At 35.4% G+C, this 19,791-nt stretch overlaps 2 long non-coding RNA genes across 3 annotated transcripts; one reads left to right on the top strand and one right to left on the bottom strand.

Moving 5' to 3' along the window:
* The first annotated feature begins 5,147 nt into the window (after positions 1-5,147).
* Positions 5,148-6,391, top strand: LOC126706036 (uncharacterized). The gene is made up of 2 exons (XR_007648498.1): positions 5,148-5,286; positions 5,929-6,391. It is a non-coding gene; the product is annotated as an uncharacterized LOC126706036 (long non-coding RNA).
* Positions 6,392-7,311: 920 nt separating this feature from the next.
* LOC126706035 (uncharacterized) lies at positions 7,312-9,969 on the bottom strand. Of its 2 annotated transcripts, XR_007648497.1 has the most exons (3): positions 9,917-9,969; positions 9,150-9,244; positions 7,312-7,557 (listed from the first exon to the last, which is right to left on the bottom strand). It is a non-coding gene; the product is annotated as an uncharacterized LOC126706035 (long non-coding RNA). The 2 variants fall into 2 exon arrangements; XR_007648496.1 differs by lacking the exon at positions 9,917-9,969 and having other exon boundaries at positions 9,150-9,909.
* Between the last annotated feature and the right edge of the window lie 9,822 nt (positions 9,970-19,791).

Here is a 19,791-nt window from a genome sequence, read left to right as displayed (position 1 = left end):
GCTACAGGATTGTTTCTTCAAGCTTGTTGTCTCCATGGTATTGTGGAAACCGCTGGCCCAGTACAAGGGTGATCTTGAACTTAGGCAGATTGGTACCCGAGTTCCCTGGACTCGGGTACCAATCTACGTAAGTTCAAAATTGCGCTGGGCCACTCCTGGGTACTTTGCAAAGTACCCGAGTCCACCAAACTCGGGTACTTTGCTAGTGGCATTTTCAAAATTGGCAGGTTGGTACCCGAGCTTTCTGGACTCGGGTACCTTGTGAAGTACCCGAGTCTAGCAAGCTCGGGTACCAACCTGCAAATGAACAAAATACGAGAGAGGTACTAATGTTGACGATTTTGCAAATTGGCAGGTACCAACCCGAGCTTGCTGGACTCGAGTACTTCACAAAGTACCCGAGTCCACCAAGCTCGGGTACCAACCTGCCAACTTGCAAAATTGTCAACATGGTGGTACCTTGCAAATTGGCATTTTTTTTTTTTTTTAATATTGTAGGAAGTCTGCTAGTACCCGAGTATGGTGGGCTCGGGTACTTCACAAAGACCACCACCAAGTAACGCGAACTTGGTTGGCGTTAATTATTATTATTATTATTTTTTTTTTTTTGATTGACGAAAAATTAATGTACAATGAAGCCAACGTTTTTTTTTTTCTTTATTTTTGTCATGAGAATAAATAAAATCCAACTATATCAGGACATGTAAGTTCCCACAGTTTTTATAAAGTGTTTGTAGTAAAATTATAAATGTCATTTCACCTTTTCATTAGCCACATAAGTATTATTTTTATATTGTACACACAAACTTCAACACACATTATTATTTACACAAATAATATTATAACAAAAAATAATGCACACAATCAATATTACATATACTCTCATAGACATATAATATAAAGAATAATGCTAGAGATACAAACTGTCAATCAAATTTTTTTACAAATTGCTGTTGTGGTGAGTGATTAAGCTATTATGAAAAAATGCATATTATATGTAGGCCTAAATAAAAACCAATAACAAGTTGGCCACATCAACATTTTGTACAAATTGTTAATTATGGTTGTAACATTACTCTAATATAAATTTATGATAGAGTGACACTTACAATCTACAAACACTTATTCTAATCTTCAAACAAAAATGAAAAAAAAAAAAAAAAAAAAAAAAAAAAAAAAAAGAAGAAAAAAGCTATAAATGAGCATTTGATCTTCCAAATTTAAGTGAAATTCAGCTTTTTTTTTTCCCTGCCCACTTGTCTGACGCCAACCACTAAGTTAAGGCAAATGGTACCTTCTGACTCTCCCTCACCAGCTTACTTGTACACTTTATGACCATAATGACTCTTGCACTAACATCACAAAACTCATTGGTCAGAGTCAGTTGTTGCCATGTGAAATATTTCTGAAGCTATCATGAACTGTTGGGTCACCATCTGCAGCTGAAGTGTGTCAGTTTTTTCCATTGAAGGCAAACCGTTTCACCTTTGGGTCCTGCCTATTGTATACATAGAGGTAAGTTAAATGTTTTGTCTGATTGTGTGTGCATGTGTGGTTCGTATGACATTATTTTTGCATGACCACAGTTCATGAGTTCAGTTTTTTGCAACACCCTGCGTCCATGTACAACTGCTGATATATTAAAAATTGTGTATATTGTGAAATCTAAAAATATTAAAAATATAGCAAATACTTGTAAAGTTGTGTATATTGTTTGCTGTCTGATTGCTTCTCACAATATGCCCCATTCGTCATTTACTTCTCTATCCTTCTAAATATTTAAAAAACTTAGTTTATAACAAAAATTCAGAATTTAAAATTGTAAAAAAATTTATACATAACTGTATCTAAATAACAAAAAACTCAAGAAGAAGAAAGAAATTCGTATCAGTAAAACTTATATTTGCCTATGCTTTGGGGAATTCATTTTATATTTTATGTTTCTATGTATTTAGTTATTTAGATGTAAAAGAATTTGTATCATTGTCATTATATTTGCCTATGCTTTGAATCTTAAATTTTATATTTTATTTTTCTATGTATTTTATTTATTTAGATGTAAAAGAATACTATGTCATTGTATATTGTTTATTCTATAATTTACAAGTTATCTAAATATTAAATAAAACACAGTTTTTGTTTACAATTTGCTGGCAGCCAAGTATTGTAATTAAATATATTATAAATTATAGATATGTGGTTAAAACGATTGAAAATTATTTATATCTCTATACAGAAAGTTTAGGAGGTTGAGTTTGAATATAAATTGTTTTTATCATACGTCATCTTTATTTAAGTGGTTATAGATGATGACAACTTTTATATTGTTAATAATAGGTCGGTGATGGATTTTCACTTTTTCTATGTGTACTACGACGGGGAGATGTATTATCATTCATTGCATGGGTTGTCATACCAAGGCTCGAACCAAAAGCAAAAATACGTTAAGGTGAAACGTGGGATAGGGCTTATGAACTTGCAACGAAGAATATTGAAGGCGATGGGGTTAGACCACTCTAGGCATAAGATTTCCATCGTGTATCGAGCACCTCAACGGGTTGTAGACACACAGGTTTTCTACAATTCACTACAATTATCGGGTGGCACCGAAGTGAAGATGATGTGGGAAATGGTTGCACAAATGGTGGCTCGAGGATTCATTGCTTCGGATCTCTATGTCACTGTTGAGCCCGCCACAGTAGAGGCTGGAGAGGGTTCAGAACATACTGTTTTGGATGGAAGAGTAGATGAGCACATCGAGTCAATACCAGAAAGATCTTATCAAGGGTGTGTAGAGAACACAGGAGATGGGTATGGCAATGAACCGTGGCAGACATTTGCCCATGGGAACTCGATTGAGGAGGAGGAAGGGCCCCAGCAAGTGCATGAAGGAGAGCATTTACCTGATGATGAGCTCCATAGGGGCACATCCGACAATAACCCTAATGATCACGGACTTGGTGATGATGCAACCCATATCGATGTTACTAGGGATGACTTCGAGGAGCTCCTAGATACCATGGGTGAACATGAGGATGTTGATCATATCGAAGATGTGGTTGTAGAAGAAAATAGAGAGACATGCCCCGGTCCCGATTCTACGCCGGAATGGTTCACCCAAAACACTTGGGATAATATGTTTGATCCATCACCGGTTATGCAAGCGGAAGTATTACCATGGACGCCTGGGGAGCAGCCAATTAAAGGGATGGTATTCGCAACTAAATTGGCGGTGCGACGTGCGTTGACTTGGTACGCAGTGCGAGATAATTTTAGCTTCAAAACTGAGCATTCAGACTCAGAGAGGCTTATGGTGAGTTGCGAGGATGATTCCTGTCCATGGTCAGTCCGTGCGATATGTTGCAAGGGAGACAATATCTGGAAGATCGCAAAATGCAAGGGCCCCCACACGTGCGACAAAATTCAGAATGCTCATGATGGTCGGATGATTGATTCGGTGTTCTTATCATATGTACTTGAGCGCTATATACGAGAAGACCCTGCGTATAAGATAAAGAACTTACGCCACGTTGCTTTGGCAGAGTTAAAACACGAAATATCTTATTACAAGGTATTCTATTCTTTAACTTGCATTATATTTTCAATACAACATAGAGACATCAGTCTTTTGGGAAGTATAATCATGATATTTTTTTTCCCAAAACCCATGAATACTTTATATTATGAAAATTGAAATTGAAAAAAGAAAAGAAAAAAAGGAATGCGGAGCGAAGAAATAATATAGTCTTACAAGTCTTGATTTGTTTTCTTCAAGTTTCTTTATTTAACTTGTATTCATTTCTAACGTAATCATTATGGTTCACATACAAGGTATGGAATGCCAAACAAAAGGCCGTTGCATCTATATACGGGGATTTTAAGGAGTCTTATGCGGAGTTGCCGCGTTTTTTGGCAGGACTGAAGGACGCAAGTCCGGGTACAGAGTATAAGTTAATAGTGGACGATAATTATGAACAGGGAACCTGTACATTCAAGTCCGTATTTTGGGCGTTTCGTCCATGTATTGTTGGGTTCAAGAAGTGTAGGCCTGTGATTAGCATTGATGCAACCCACCTCTATGGAAAATATAAAGGGAACTTGATGATTGCAATGGCGACAGATGCTAATAATAAAATTTATCCAGTAGCCTTCGCCGTTGTCGAGAGCGAGAGCACAGAGACTTGGGGTTGGTTCTTGGCTTGTATAAGAACGTATGTTACTGACCGGAGACACCTGTGTGTCATATCTGACAGACACCCTGGGATACAAGCTATTTTTAGAGACAATAATCGAGACTTTTCCCTGCGGCCTCCCATGACAGAACATCGTTACTGCCTTCGTCATCTATGTAGTAACGTCAACACTAGATGGAAGAATGAAACTTTAAAGAATCTAGTATGGAGGGCAGCAAGTGCTACCCAAGAGCGAAAGTTCAATGCCACCTTCGAGTTAATTGAGAATGTCAACCGGGATGCGCACCAATATCTAAAGGATGTGCCCAAAGAGAAATGGGCTCTAAGTTTTGACAAGGGTTATCGTTATGGGGCAATGACGACAAACGTCTCTGAGTGCTTCAATGGTGTTCTAAAGGGTGCTCGTAGCTTGCCCATTACGGCAATGGTGAAATACACATGGTTCAAATTGAATTCTTACTTCGATGATCGTCGCAATAAGAGCATAGCACAGTCAAATTCGGGACAAAAATGGACTAAATATGCCTTGGATATCTTCATGAGAAATAAGGCGAAGGCGGAGCGTCATAGGGTGACAAGATTGAGCGCGCAACAACAATCATATCAAGTAGATACACCGCATAATCCAGAGAATGCTGGACATGGGGATCACACACATGGAGTTAATTTGTTGCAAAGAAGTTGCACATGTCAAAAATGGAAGTTGTACAAGATACCATGTTCACATGTCATTGCAGTTTGTATTAGGTATCGACATGATGCAGAGCAATACATTGACCCATGCTATAGCGTGGATGCACTGTTTCGGAGCTATGCTCCCGTTTTCCCTGCGTTGAAAGATAGATTATTATGGCCGGATCCTGAAGAAACTCGAAGGGTCCTCCCTAACCCCCGATTGATTCGAGAGAAAGGCCGCCCTGTCTCAACACGAATCAGGAATGAGATGGACGAGGGTGGGAGACGGCGGAGAACCACACCGTGGAAGGAGGGGGGGAGGAAGGTGCAATGCGGGTTGTGTGACCAAGAGGGGCATAACCGAAGAACATGCCCTAAGCGGAATGAGGTACCGACAAGTGGTGGTGTCGCAGACTAGGTACGCTAATTTTAAACCGTGGCATTCTTCTAAATGCAACTTGAAACAAAATGCATGCTATATGCCATTCAATTATGTATTTTTATAACTTAAGAAAGATTGGAAAAAATTTGAAGGACCAACTATGACATATATCGTTAAAATATCATCGTTGCTTGTGTACATGTGGTTCATTCCAATTCCAAAGTTTTGGGACTAAGACTTTCTCTTCTTATGCTTGGTGTTGATGACTGCATTATTTCTAGTGTTGATTTTGTATGTGTTGGATCATTATGTGTAAAATGCTAATGCCCATTTCTTACAAGTGTTTTTCAATCGTATCATCCATTGAATTGAAACAAAAAATAGGATATGATGTGAATGAAGTGATAAGTATTCAAATTCAGCATGCTGAAGTCCCTATTTTTGCAAAATATTTCAACAATTGATGGTATTCTAATCAACTCATTTTCCCATTTATCAAGTGCTGTCATTTATCTACCACATTGTTAAAAAAAGTTCAAAAAAGTAGGACTTGTTTTGATTTTGTGTAATTATTAGAATGAACTTCCAGATACTAATACTATAGTCTATTTGTTTGATATTACATCATGAGCATGACTACTAGGTTGCTGATTTATCTGTTTCTGTTGTTTTCCAAAGGATGCTTCTTCACATCGTCTGGAGGCTTGAGGAGTTATGAACACCCCCTTAATGAGGTGAAGCCTGTGCCAAGGGTGGAAATTTCTGGTCAGGTGTGTGGTGTAACTTTCACCGTGGATGAAGAGTCGAAGAGGGAAAATGTCGGCATGCCAAGAGTTGGAAGTGCTACCAACTGCTCATCTAACTACTAATATTGTTATAGTTTCCTTTTATGGCATGGCTATCATTATTAGTGGGCCTTGCCTTTGATCTCCTTTTTGTTATCATACTACTCTCATCTTGAAAGGCTTGAAATGCTTTTATGGGTGCTTAGATTTATATCCTTTTTAGTACTACCAAAGACATGATTTTATGTTGCTGTACATGTTGCGTAATGTCAAACTAAGCCAGGATCTCAAGTTTGATACAAGAAATAATATGATTGCTCTTCAAGACTGATCAATGGTAGATTTCTATTTGATATTTTTCTCCATTTTTATCGCTTCTTGAATCAGGCTTTGATCATGATAATAATTTCGGTCACATTCTTGATGATAATCAGGGCAGCTAAAGCTTTTCATTGCTTTCCTATTGGTCTGATTCATGATTTACAACTTTAAAGTAAATCATCACATGACGGATAAATACTGAAATACTGAAAGACGCAAAAAGAAAAAAATGAAAGAAGATACGAAACCATTCTAATTAAGTCTCGCCAATTCAAAAAAAAAAAGAGAATTACCCATGTACTGAGCTTGGTGGACTCGGGTACTAATCTGACAGTCATTTTTTTTCTGTTCTGAAATTTGGTAATTCCGGAGTAGGCAGATTGGTACCCGAGCTTGGTGAACTCGGGTACTTTGTGAGGTACCCGAGTCCAGGAAGCTCGGGTACCAACCTGCCAATTTTCGAAATAGGCCTGGGTACCACGTTGACAATTTTGAAAATTGGCAGGTTGGTACCCGAGCTTTCTGGACTCGGGTACCTTGTGAAGTACCCGAGTCTAGCAAGCTCGGGTACCAACCTGCAAATGAACAAAATACGACTGGGTAACCAATGTTGGAAATTGGTAGGTTGGTACCCGAGTTTGGTGGACTCGGGTACAAGGTACCCGAGTTCACCAAACTCGGGTACCAACCTGCCAATTTTCAAAATAGGACTGGGTAACCAATGTTGACGATTTTGCAAATTGGCAGGTTGGTACCCGAGGTTTGTGGACTCGGGTACTTTGTGAAGTACCCGAGTCCACCAAGCTCGGGTACCAACCTGCCAACTTGCAAATTTGTCAACATGGTACCCAGTCCTATTTTTTTCAGAATTACTTTGGGCTGCACGTGCTAGCCAATACCAACATAGATATACTTGTAAGCTTTTTCACCCATAATATAAATCCCACATCTACAATAAAGTCCAATTCAGACACATATATATATTATATAGTCATGAAATAATGAAAGAATATTGTTACATGTCATAAAAATTGATCTTTCTCTTCTTCACTAATGGGATCAAATCGTCTTCTTTTTAGTCACAAAATTAAAACAACATATAAATTACATTCCCATCAAGATATTTGGACCCACCAGCCATCTAGGAGAGACTCTGGAACGAAGAATAATCCCATTAGTTGTACAAGACATGGAGTAGTACCTGAAAATGAAACCAATTTTATTGATGACCATATAGTGACTAGTGAAGGACCAAGAGTGTCTCTCTCTCTACTGTATCTAAGGTAGAGTGCTTATGTTAGTGATTTTTTTTTAGGGAGGGTAAATAGTAAACACCTAGGCCATCATCTACTCCTAGTGTCCAGACCACATTTGATCCCAAATGCATAAACCTTTCACTCACATTCTTTAAAAATCCCTAAAGCTTTTTTTTTTTTTTTTTTGAGAAACCCAATCCACTCATTAAACACTAAAAGTTCCAACTTAACTTATTTTATAATTTGTTATGCTTCCACAAAATACACTATTTTTTGCTTCAAATTTATTTCTACTAAGGTGACCCCACTAGTTGGACACTTAAGGTAAAGAGCACTGAGCACATAAACTTGTGGAGTATATTCCACTTCAAAAGTTCTTATGTGATCATTTAATATCAAAAAGTCTACCAAATAACTTAATCAAAACCAAATCTAACCCAAATACCAAAATCAAAACCAATCCAGCCAAAATACCCAAACCTATATCATATATATTAACCAAAAAAAAAAAAAAAAAACCTTTATGGGTAGTGGCAAATTTGTTGGTTATGGGTTCTATAATGAGTAACTGGAAACTTTATAGTTGGCATGCTTTTCATAAGAATAACCCACCAAATTGTTCAAACAAATTTTCAAAGGAAGAAAGCATAGTTAACAATAACTAAGGCGCAAGTTAGAATGGCGCAGATAATAACATTTAGCATCTCTATAAAATTATTTTATGATTTCTCAGGTTTCTTTCTTGACTGTTCAAACTACCAACCCATAGTAAAATATTTACTGCTTAAGCAACCAATTAAAAAATGTAGCAAATGCAAACAATAACTCAATTGAGCCCCCAATATGATGTGAGAAAATAAAGATCCAAAGCTTCAAATCAGCAAACTATGATGTGTGAAAATAAAGTGGTGAAAGAATGGAAGTCATATTCATAAAATATAATATGGTCACTCAATTTAGTGCCACTGATCTCCTATTCTCTCGCAATACATTTATCAAAAAACTGATAGGCATTTTTGACTAACATTGTTCTTTTGAAAGAAAGGAAAATAACCTCCAAAGACTTTATATGCTTTCTCACCAAAGCATCTCTAATGATGCCAACACAAAGTGTGCAGAAAATTATGAAAGGATTAAATGATTATAAACCAACTAAAGATGAATGACCCATATAGGCTAAGAACTACAATAATACAGTGGAAAAAATGTCCAGATTTAGTGGGGATATTGCAAGCAGAAGAACAAAGACAAAGGCAAACACAAAACTCAAATGATATGATCCATACAGGCTAAGAATTGCAATAATTCTTTGCATCGGAGTGGTAAAGGTTGGGCATGAGAAAATCAATTCCTAGCTATAAGTAATTATAGATATAAACATGTTTAGAACTCTATTTTAAAAGAATCCAGCCACAAGAAATTACAAATGGCTACACATATAATTCCTATGTCATTATTTGTTGTTGAAAATGTAACTTAATCTAAAATATAACTCAGTTAAATATGATTAAGCAGGATGAGAATGGTATGGACATACCAGAAATATTTCAAGACCAAAGAAGATATTGTCATTCATCTCTTTGAAGGCTTATAAGATGCAAAGATAAAGTGCATATACTGAGGCTAAACTGTCTACAATACAAAAATAAATATGAACATAGTTAGGCTACAACATTTAAGTTGCTCCACATCAAACACGTGGTGAGGGAAACTATCTAAACAAAAGCTAATTGTAAAATCACATTTCAAACAAAACATACATACACATGCATTTAGGTTACCAATCTCAGCATGTAATACAAAGTTTGAAGAGTATCAACCCAGACCCACAAACAAAAAGTAAATGATTTTTGTGTTCTATCCTCAGTTAATAGGTTGAGTCAAAATAATAAACAAATAGATAACATATCTTTCCGATTTCAATGCCTTAAAAACAAATATTTACCAACCAACTAACTAAATTTGAATGCTGAAACTAAAACTCTTTTCGATTCTCAATGCATCTATTTGGCTACATTGAACTTAAAAAAAAATAACATTGACTCAAAATTCAATAGAATTCACCCCCTCACATCATAATCAATAATTGTTCAACAGCTATAGTTTTACATGTAACTAATTATTTATGTAGATTTTTGTCAACTGTGTTTCTTTTGTAAACTAACTCCAAAACTAATCATAAATTAATCTCAAAAACCAAATCTTGTTGGAATTTGAACATATAGCACAAATTAATCAACCATTTATTAACAAAAGATTAAATTAAGAATGGGACAATTAAGGGGGAAATTCATAAAAACTTACCTTTCAAAATTTTTGGTGCTCGTTCTAATGCAATGACGTAATCACTATAATCTATGAATGCTGTAACCTATGTATCGCAACTACAAGGAAAAAATTAAATTTGATTTTAATTTTTTTAATAAAAAGCATTCAAATAACTTGACAAAAACGAACAAAGAGAACATTAGAAACAAGAACATAGGAAGAAGGAATGAAATAAATACCAATAAAAAAAAAATAAAAAAAATAAAAACATAAATAAAAAGGCATGCATGTTGATTTTAAACAGATACCCAAAACGAATGCAACCCAAATAGACAAAAACAAAAACAATTCTAATCCAATTTCTTTAGGCAAAACCCAATATAACCCAAATACCAAAAAATAAAAAATAAAAAACAAAAGAACCATCAGTCCGTGCTGACAGTGGAGGCAACCCACAGATTTCAATCTCTACCTTACAGACTCAGACTCTCTCTCAGTTGTATAGGTCTATATCATCAGTCCATTTTTTCCCGTTGTTAAAAAATAGAGAGAATGACATGGGATTAGGCAAAAATGGAACCAAATTATGATCAGTGAAACTTCAAAGTGGAAATATTAGAGAGAGAGAGCATTTACCTATAGTGTGTTAGCTGAAAATACCAAAAATGGAACCAAATCCCCTTTCTCTATGATCTATTTCTCTCTCCCTCTTTCAATATCTTCTCACCTTAGAAAGGAGAAACTTCAATTAAACTTACCTACACTAAGTTCCAAAATCACCAACACAACCTCACAAGTCACAGCACCCACACAATCAAACTAGTTAAGTTCTTCACAACACATTATTCACCAAAAACTAAAACCCAACTAAAAAACTTAGTGGGAACCACAAATTCAATGAATTCTAACCCATTCCCATTATCACTGACCCTCATGCAAGAAAAGAAAACAGTCTTATCCACCTACAGAAACAGATAGAGAACAGCCTCAGAAGAAAATCATAATCAAACGGCCCAAAGAAATTATTGACCTGGACCAGGTCAGTCAGGATGGAAGTCCTAGTTTTGAGTTCTGGAAGACTAAAAGAATAGTTGAATTATCAAATACTGCAAAGCACGGGAGGTTCTTCTGAAGTTGGATGTTTGTGAGGAGGAGATTGCGAAACTGACTACGTGGCACCGTATTGCTATGATACGCAAACTTTCAAGTGAGCAAGCTGCATCGGGGATACAGATTGATCCCACAACTATCAGCAAGTATGCGCGTGGCCAGCAGATGTCATTTCTTCAACTGCAACAACAGACAAGGGAGAAGTGTCAGGAGATTTGGGAACGACAAGTTCAGAGTCTTTCTGCCTTAGATCGTGAAAATGAGAGTGACTCTGAAGGAAATAGTGATCTTCATTCATTTGCTGGGGATTTAGAGAATCTTCTTGATGCAGAGGAATGTGAGGAAGAAGTAGGTAACTATGAGTCAAAGCATGACAAAGCAGATGGTGTTAAGGGGCTCAAAATGAGAAGGCGCCCATCCATAGCTCAGGCAGAAGAGGAAAATGAAGATGAAGCCGTTGAAGCTGCCGAATTATGCAGGTTACTCATGGAAGATGATGAGGCTGAGAGGAGGAAGAAGAAAAAGACTAAAGTTGTGAGGGAGGAAACAGGGCTGGCTTTGGGCTTGCAACCAAGTTTTGGTTTTGAGAACACAAATCGGATCAAGCAAATTGTCAGTACTGCCCAACCTGATGGGTCCTATTCTTCCAAAGAGATATTTAATAAAGACATGAAGGAGGTAGAAAATGTTATTGCGAAAAAAGGCAAGTATGGAAAGCTTTAGGTGAAAGCTTTAACGAAAAAGAATGATATCACAAGTGTTGGTCTAGTCAGTAAGAAAATCAAAATATCGGGAGATAAAGTCAAGGTTTTTAAGGACAGGAAATCTGCAAGAGAGAGTTTTGTTTGTGGGGCATGTGGTCAGCTTGGACATATGAGGACAAACAAGACAGGAAACATGAAAAATATGGATTTTAGGGTGAGATGGGCAGGGGATGCGCACCCTCAAAACCTTTTTCTTTTTCCCAGAGAATACACACCCCACAACCTTAATTATGGACTAACCTTTTTTTTGCTGTGAGGTGGACTTATTCTAGTAATGATCTCCTTTTCAATAATAGAATCCTAAACTGAATTTATACATTAAGAGAATCATGAAGCACATGCAGGAAACACAATTCTTATATGCTGTATATCTCATTGAATCTAGAAACTTTTGCTTGCATTGTATTATTTAGTCTATGTATTGGAATTGATACATTCGAGATTATGCAAGACTATACATGAAAGATCCTTTTTTGGCTCTCTTTTTTGCTAGTTTTTTCCTTATCTTATGTGTGCTCTAAAGGTTGCAGGGAAGTTTATGTTTGTTGTTTCTAATCAAATCCTTCATGACTCATGAGCCTTCTTAATCATTATAAATTCCTTTAAAACTCTTCCTAATCATCTATGTTGTCTCTGTTTGAAGAACCTGCTAAGCATTTAGAAATTGAAGTGTATGATGCTGATCAATTAAAAACGCAAACTTAGACTATAAAAAAGAGAGAATCAAATTAAGGCTTAGATTAGTCTAACCTCTCAAATAAAAGCTAAACTTCCTATAAGACACAACCACTCTGATTTGGAATCCAATTTCAACATCAAGATGTCAAATTGAGATATGGCAGCTCATGTACACAACAGAAAAACAAGCATGGTAGTCGGAATAGAAGCTTTTGTAAGTAACATTGTCATCAAGGTTTTAACACTGCACTTTGCAAAGTTTGGTGAAGCTCAAATTTGAGCAATATCAATTGTAGGTTTATATTTGTTGCCTTTGTTTGCTTCAAGAACTACAATTATACCACCACTATTTAGTGTTGAGGGTAAATTGCATTTTTGGTCCCTCAATTTTAAAAGGTTTGATTTTGGTCTTACAAATTTTTAAATTTAGCAATATAATCCCTGTCTAAAAGCCATGAAAGTTGAAATATTGGAAAAACACCCATTTCCAAGGGCAAGTGCAACTCTACAAACTCAACTAAAATATATGGTTCATATACGTGTATTGAAAATTTAAAACAAAAACCAAGACATGGAATTGCAGCGCCAAAACCAGTTGGATTAGTGAAAATTAAGAGAAAAAGAACTCAAATTTTTCGGAGAGAGCTTACAAAGCGCCATTGAAGGGGAAATGGTCCGCGTGGCGACTCTGTGAAATGAAATTGAAAACCCTAATTGGTCGGAGACAGGGAGAAGAAAGGGCGAAGAAGAAGATGAGGACGAAGACGACGTCGCACCACTGTCACCCAACGGAAAAGGCCATTACCATCGCTCCTCCAACAACCACCACTTTCCCTTCTCCTATTCCCTCAGGCGCGACGGCGACGGAGACCACGATTCCACTCCCCCGGCCATCATCGATACGCGAATTAGCCTTACAAATTATGCATAAAAATACCCACAAATTAGCCTTAGAAGTGAATGATGCCCCTCTGTTTGAAATACCCATAAAAATACCCATAAAAATACCCACAAAAATACCCACAATATGGCTTAGTAAGTTTAACATTTCTATGCATAAAAATAACAAATTTACAAACAAAAATACCCACAAGCTAAACATGCAAGCTGAGCGAGACATACCTTGTGAGAGGGAGACCGAGAGCGAGATGGAGACGGAGAATGAAGCAGATCGCGAGATTGAGAGGGAGAATGGGAGTATTTGCGAGATTGAGAGGCAGAATGAGAGTATTTGTGTGGAAATAGCTTTAGATTGAGAGGGAGATAGCGAGATTGAGAGAGGGAGATAGCGAGATTGAGAGGTTTGGTTTGTGGGTATGTTTTGCTCTGTTCTTGGTTGGGTATTGTGGGTAACAGATGGTTTAAGTGTGGGGGCAATTTTCAGTTCCGCTGAGCAGTACTCGAGCTTCATGAGCTCGGGTACCAAGCTTATTTTTTAAATTTTCCTGTTCCAACGTCAGGTGCCACGTTGGAACAGAAAAATGGGGTACTCGAGCTCTCCAAGCTCGAGTACCTAAAAAAGTGGTACTTACCTAAATATTTCCCAAACAGTGTTTCGGGCCTAAATATTTTAAAAATCAGTGCTAATGGGCCAAAATCGCCAACAAGTTTAACAAACCTAACAAATAGTCCGCGCGTTAATACTTGGGCTTTTTATAATCAGAATTTGGGCTAGCATTCATCTCTGACTTGTCTGATTGGATCCATGTTCCAGATGACAGAGATGGATATGGGCCCATTCTTCCCTTCTTCTTTTTTCTTTTTTTTTTGTGTGAGTATCCAACTATACTGATTTCTTGTTGCCCTTGCTCTGCTTAATATGTATGCATCTTTCTTCTTTGTCGTTTAATCAAAGAGGTATTATCCAACCAAAAATATATATATATATATATATATTTTTTTTTTTTATTAATGTGAAAATAGTATTCACTTCCCATTGAACCAAAAAAAAAAAAAAAAATTAGTACTCCTTGTGGGATTTAGATTTGGTGTGATAGTTTATAATTTAATGTAAGAGAAAAATGTTAAAAAATAAAGAGGTAAAAAAAATAGAAATTAAAAGTTTTTTTTTAATTATTTATTTTTATCCAAGGACTAAGATCAAAAGCGCTTTTAATCTTAGCCCTTCAATGTGGTGTTGTATGGTGCAATAACCTTAGCTATAGCATAAAATCTCAATTCCTCTCTATGTATACATAAAAATGAAACACATAAATGTCCCCCACCCCAAGCAAAAATAGGTAAATTGTAACAATTTTTTTTTTTTATGAGAAAAAAATTGTAACTATCTATCATAAATTATATTGTTTTTATTTATTTATTTAAAGAATTAAATTATCAGCTTATTTGTCACATGTACCATATACTTCAAACTTTTAAAATCAACATCCTATTTAGAGAGTAATTGACAATACTACCCGCCATCTAAATTAGTTAGAGTTCAAATTAGTTGTGCACGTTATAAAACTCATAATTTTGTGTGGACTAAACCTCTTTTTTTATTAGGGGGAAGTTTTCAAGATTAGCATCCCTTTTAAAGTTAAAATGTCTAAACCACCTTAACTATCCAACCCAAGTATATGAATTCCATTGTATCAAACATGAAATACCCAAATACCCTTAAAAGCTTTACCAAACCCAATGGCCTAGTTGTTCCTTACGTTGTTGGGGTACATGAAGAGCCTCACTTTCGCTCATTAATTGTTTAACCAAAATAATAAAAATAAAAAATAAAGTCCAAACCTCCAATGTACAAATAAAAATGAAACATAATACGGGAAATGTTAAAGAATGTTCTAAGAGCATAAGTTTAGGAACTAATTTTAAAGATATTTTATAGGAAAATAATAAAGCAATTAATTTTGCTGAAATTTTTTTATATTTTCCATTAAAATTATGTCAAACTTTCATAATATAGTTTATTAACAATTTCTCTAAAGACACATGTTAATAAAAGCCAATAAATAATACCATGGATTTAGCATTTAATTAGGAGAGAGGTTGGACTTGAACTTGCGTGAAGAATGCCATTGTTACAAATGAGGCCTAGTCACCTTGCCACAAATGCACCGATAGTGGGTAACTTAATCATGTAGCAATTTTAAGCTTTATGAGTTATGACATACCTTAATATATATGAAAATATTTTTTATAATAATATTCTGATTTTCAGTTGTGGTCGGTCCATATAAAATTTTCATTAATTTACTATGACACTTATTTTATTTTTATTTTTTTATTTTTGTGAGTAGAAGAACTCCATTGACCATTAGTACGGGTTAGAACATGTATCAACATGTATGGCTTGTTTGGAAGTTTAGAGAGAGAGAGGAGAGTAGAGGGGAGTAGATGAGAGAAGAGTAGTGGGGAGGAGAGTAGAGGGGAATGGAGTTAGAACATGTATCAACATGTATGGCTTGTTTGGATGTTTTTAAAATTTGTAAAGGGGAAGGGAGTAATTAACCCTTCCTTTTGTTTGGATGTTTTAACAATTAGGATGGAGAGGAGAGGAAATGATTTAAATAGACAAATTTATCCCTATTTAAAAATGAACTTGCAACATTGGTCTATGATTAATTTGTTAGATTAAATAATTATTTAATCAACATTCTCATTCCATCAAATACCACTAATAAAATATAAAACTACTGTTAACTATTACAAAATAATTTTTATTACCTCAAAAAAATTATAATAAAAATAAAAATCCAATGTATGAATCAATTTTTTCATTTTCGTGGCTTCTGAATTGGACTGGAAATGATCGGTGATAGTAGTGTTGGGTTCGAGAGGCTCGAAATTGAGAGAGGGTTTGTTGAGTTTGAAGAAAGAGGCGGAGTTGGAGAAGTGGCGGGCAGGGAGGGTTTGTGCGGCAGAGATTGGGTCGTGGTGGTGGTGGTCGGAGGTGCGGCAAAGGATTTGAAAAGGGAGAGTAGAGAGGGGAGAAGGAGTGGGTGAAGTTGGAGGTGAAGGTGAAAGCAAAGGTTTGGGTTTGGGGTTTAGGATTGGGATTGGTGGTGACTCCGCCAACCACGTTGTCGCCATCCAAGCCGTTGCCACCACAGTCGGCGTTCGCCCATGCGAGAATAACCTCATTGCCGTTGACTCACACCCACTGAGCAACCGATCAACCTAGTGAGGCAAAGACTAGCCTAGAGTTCACGCACCTCCAGTCACTGCCGCCGCCGTCCTGCTTGATCTGCCCACCTCCGACGCCGGCCACTACAGCCTCTAACCTCTAGTCGCCGCCACCGCCACCGCCATCATGCTTGATCTGCCTACTAACTATTTTTTCATTTTTGTGGTCTTGCAATGGTTTTTAGCGAAAATTACATGGTGGTTTAGCTTCATTATCAGTCAAACAGTGAGATTCAATTTATTTTTTCATTCACCTTAAATTTTCTCAAGAAACAAATAAAGATTATTTATATAATTAGTTTGTAATTTTGTTAATTTAGAAAGGGTAAATTAGGAAATTTATTTGGTTAATAATTTATCTACTCTATTCTCCCTCCAAATCTCTCCAATTTGAGGGAATTAAAAATGAGAGGTTAGAGGTAGTTGAAACTCCTTCAAACCCCTCCAAATTCTTCTCCCTCCCTTAAAAAATTTCCAAACAAGGTAATTAAATTACTCTCCCTCACTTTAGTCTACTCCCCCTCCTTTTTTTTAACTTCCAAACAAGCCAGTAGTTGGATTTCCACGTCCTTGTTTGGATTAGTCATTAAAGTCATATATATAAAGCACGCGAAAAATCTGAATCTCCTCCGTGCATTTTCACTCTCTAGCTTTCAAAATTTTCTTAGCTTTAATTTGTGGCTTAATGATTAATTTTGAATGTGAACCGAAGAATGAAGCGATGCGATCGACTTTAATGTGCAAGTCTGTCCAACCATCAATATGGTTTATTTGATTGATGCCTCAATTATTGAGTAAACTTGCTGCCTCTCTGGCAACGACCAGCCAATAGCCATTCAAGAAGCAGAAAAGGAAAAACCCACTTGGAACAACAAAACAAAGATGCGTAAATTTAAATTAATCTTCTTTTGAAAGTTTATCAGCTAAATTTAAATTTGAATATTATTGGCTCATAGGCCAACCCCATCCATGGTGTCTTTAATCCTTATCTTAATCCCTTGAAATAATATGTAAATAGATGAGAAAGTCTATAAACACAAAAACAAATAAATAAAATTTGAAAAAAATTTGAATATTTAGTTGATGTAGCAGATTGTTAGTGATATAGATAAAAAAAATGATGTTAGTAAGTTTAAATAAAAACTTGTAAAAAATATATCAACTCAACGATTATAAAAATTTGTGATATTTTTTGTGCTTATTATCTCGTTTGTTTCAACTTCCGAGATCTGACAGACACGTGGTATGCAAAGATGAAACAAATAGACAAAGCCATGCAATAATAAATAAGAATTTAACTTACTTCAAGTATTTTTTTTAATTGGAATCTTTTTTTGTTTTAATAAAAAACTATCATATCACACACTAACTAAATAGAAAATTAAAATTAAAGTTCATTACCACTTACTATTGTGTTTTTAAAATAAAAGAACACCTTCAATAAAAAATTAAAAAAAAAAAAAGCAAAGAAGGTAAGTTAAACTCCAAAAGTGGTCTAAAACAAAGGTTTTCCAATTCATGTAGAAACAAAAGTGAAAGTGATGTGCGCGCAAAGTCAAAGTCTAGCTAGATTTAAGTGAGTCAAGCCACACGTTCAGAAATGAGCCCATCTCAAGAATTAATTTGTTCCTCAAAATTGCCAAATAAGTTCAAAGCAATAGTGATAGTGGGTAGGAAAAATAAAGCAAAAGGATTAGTAATTATTTTAATGGGTCATGCTTAGTGGCAGCTTTAAGAATTTTATTTAGGAGTCATTAAGAAATTTAAATTAAAAAATTTTTAATAAAAAGAGAACTTTAATATATCAAGTTATTGACAAAAAAAAAAAAAAAATTTACAATTTTCTTCTACAAGTTTTCAAATTTTGAACAGTGATTAGTCTTTGATTAAAAGTTTTGAGGAAACACTGTGGGAAACCAAAAAAAAATTCATTATGAGTATTTATTGCCAATGTGTGTAATACCCCAATTTTGATTTTATGATTATCACTGTACCTTGTCAATTTTTAATATAGAGTTGAGGTACTATATGTGTGTGCACAGCAAGATGGGAGTAAACAATTTTGTGGTGCTACAAATAGGTAAGAAAATTAAAGTTTTAGTGCATACAATTTAGTGAGGCAATTAAAATAAATAAATAAATAAAAGAAAAAAGAAAAAGAAAGGAGGAAGATGTTTTATGGGCCTCTTGGAAACTAAAGAGATAAGCTCAAGTGGGTTTTAAACTCCAGCCCACTATCCCACCAAGCCCACATCTCTGATGTGTTAAAATATAAGTTGGAGGAAAAGATAATTAGGGTTTTGGGATAAAAAGGGTTTCATCACTAAGGAGGCTAGGGTTTTATCAAAGAGGCTAAGAGGTTTTCCTTGGAGTTAGAGCACATACAATTGAAGATGCAATCAGATTTTTTTTTCAAGGTATGATTTCTCACCATTAGAATCAAAGAATTAAAAAGTTAGAATCTTATCATGGAATCGGTAGTGATGGGTAGATTGTTTAAAAGGGGATTGTTTACACTATAAATCTTAATTGTGTAAATGATTTTATGCTCTTCATTGGGTTATATGAATATTAATTCCTAGATTGCAAATCCTAATTCAAAGAAAACATGGCTTTTACGTTCCCTGGTGGTTATATAGATTAGATTGGCTTAACGTTTTTTTTTTTTTTTTTACTTTGGGATTACAAGCCACGGGTTACACAGTTTAATCAAGTACATGGCTTTTACATTTCTTTGGGTTATATATATATATATATTAAATCCTAGGGTTCCTACAGCTTGTATTCTAGAACAAAAGTCAAGATTATAAAGCTTAAATCATGTTTAAGGGTTTACTTTCGTTGGGGTATATATATATATATATATATATATATATATATATCAAATCTTAGGTTTACAATATTTTAGTTACTGCCTCTACGGTTTGATAAATTCAAGGAAACATTTTGGGTAGAGATTCCTTGCATTAGTGTTATTAATTAGTTCAGCAAGGTATTTTCCTAGTGAGTTAGTTTGTATAATTCAATAAGTTTTATATTTTGTGGAGGATATTTAGTAATTTCCATGATTGATTATAGGTCCTATTTAAGAGTGTTTTGAGGCTTTTTGGAGGTTCTTTCGGCTGGACTTTCAGAGAGATTCAAGTGCTGTAAGTAATTATGCATAATATGCACAAGTTTTGTCCATTAGGTTCTTAGAAGTTAAAAGTTTTCAAAAGTTTT

This window comes from Quercus robur, chromosome 11 (genome assembly GCF_932294415.1).
Source record: "Quercus robur chromosome 11, dhQueRobu3.1, whole genome shotgun sequence".
Taxonomy (NCBI): Eukaryota; Viridiplantae; Streptophyta; class Magnoliopsida; order Fagales; family Fagaceae; genus Quercus; species Quercus robur.
This window is presented reverse-complemented; position numbering and strand designations above follow the sequence as displayed.